The sequence below is a fragment of the Nerophis ophidion genome, linkage group LG07 (genome assembly GCF_033978795.1).
Source record: "Nerophis ophidion isolate RoL-2023_Sa linkage group LG07, RoL_Noph_v1.0, whole genome shotgun sequence".
NCBI lineage: Eukaryota > Metazoa > Chordata > Actinopteri > Syngnathiformes > Syngnathidae > Nerophis > Nerophis ophidion.
This window is the reverse complement of record NC_084617.1, coordinates 37,792,659-37,793,710: the sequence shown is the minus strand read 5'-3', so window position 1 is coordinate 37,793,710 and position 1,052 is coordinate 37,792,659. Positions and strand designations below refer to the sequence as shown.

At 32.1% G+C, this 1,052-nt stretch overlaps 1 protein-coding gene across 1 annotated transcript in view; it reads left to right on the top strand.

Moving 5' to 3' along the window:
- Positions 1-926: 926 nt before the first annotated feature.
- Positions 927-1,052, top strand: part of erap1b (endoplasmic reticulum aminopeptidase 1b) — a 76,466-nt gene continuing 76,340 nt past the window's right edge. The window contains exon 1 of the mRNA XM_061906119.1: positions 927-1,052. This exon is cut by the window's right edge and continues 121 nt beyond it. The gene's annotated coding sequence lies outside the window, so the exon portion shown is untranslated.

The following is a 1,052-nucleotide window of genomic DNA, read 5'->3' as shown; positions in this document are numbered from 1 at the left end:
TGTGAGGTTTTGTAATAGTGTTCCTAAAAATAGACACACCGGCCCCAAACACATTTTTTTTTTCTCTAAATTTGGCCCCCCGAATCAAAATAATTGCCCAGGCCTGTTCCATTCTATTCTATTCTATTCTATCATTGGACGAAACATTTTCAAAGTGGAAAGTATGAAAATGTGGCAGGACAAAGCAGAATGATAATAAAGTGGAATAATATTTTTGCTTTTAGATATAAACTATTTATATACAGTTTTTATGTGTAGTTATAGGTAAGGTATGTAATGCTAAGTTATAAAAAAATGACAAAACATTTTTTTGGTAATTTTTTACTTATACTGTTCAATCAATCAATCAATCAATCAATCAATCAATCAATCAATCAAAATGTATTTATATAGCCCTAAATCACGAGTGTCTCAAAGGGCGAATTCTGGTCTCCATGGAGAGGACCGCATATGCGATGTACTGTATCTTTTACTCAAAGCTATGCTGCATCCATGCGGTGATTTTATGCATTGCATACACACTCTTCAAATAGTGACCGCTCCTAAACAAAGAATGTAGGTATTATATACATAATGGAGATTAAAAAAAAAAAAAAGCATCATAAAAATGGAAAAATATGCTGGGTGAATGACTGTGTAAAACGTAGAACACGTAATGATTGTGCAAACGTGTTAAGGAAATGATACAAAAATGTTATTTAAACATAGTTTATTTTTTACATTAGAAATAAAATCATTTATCTCAATAAGAAGGTTTTAATTCATGTTTCTCTTTCAAAAATACTTTGTGTGTAAAATAATATTTTTATTAGGAAGTATAAGGCGGAAATAGAGTTAGTAACTTGTGCCTTTTCTTCTTCGACGTTATCAATCCAAAGCAGTGCTTCCCCCAGTGGCCACAAATAACGTGACACAAACGATGTGGAACTTGCTTTCGTTTTGTCGACGATTGCTCCCCCAAACATAAACAAAAAGCGAATTTTATTTTAAGAAACGTCCGAACACTATCCGAACAATATCTTTAAAAATAAATTGTTTAGGGCCGTTTTGAG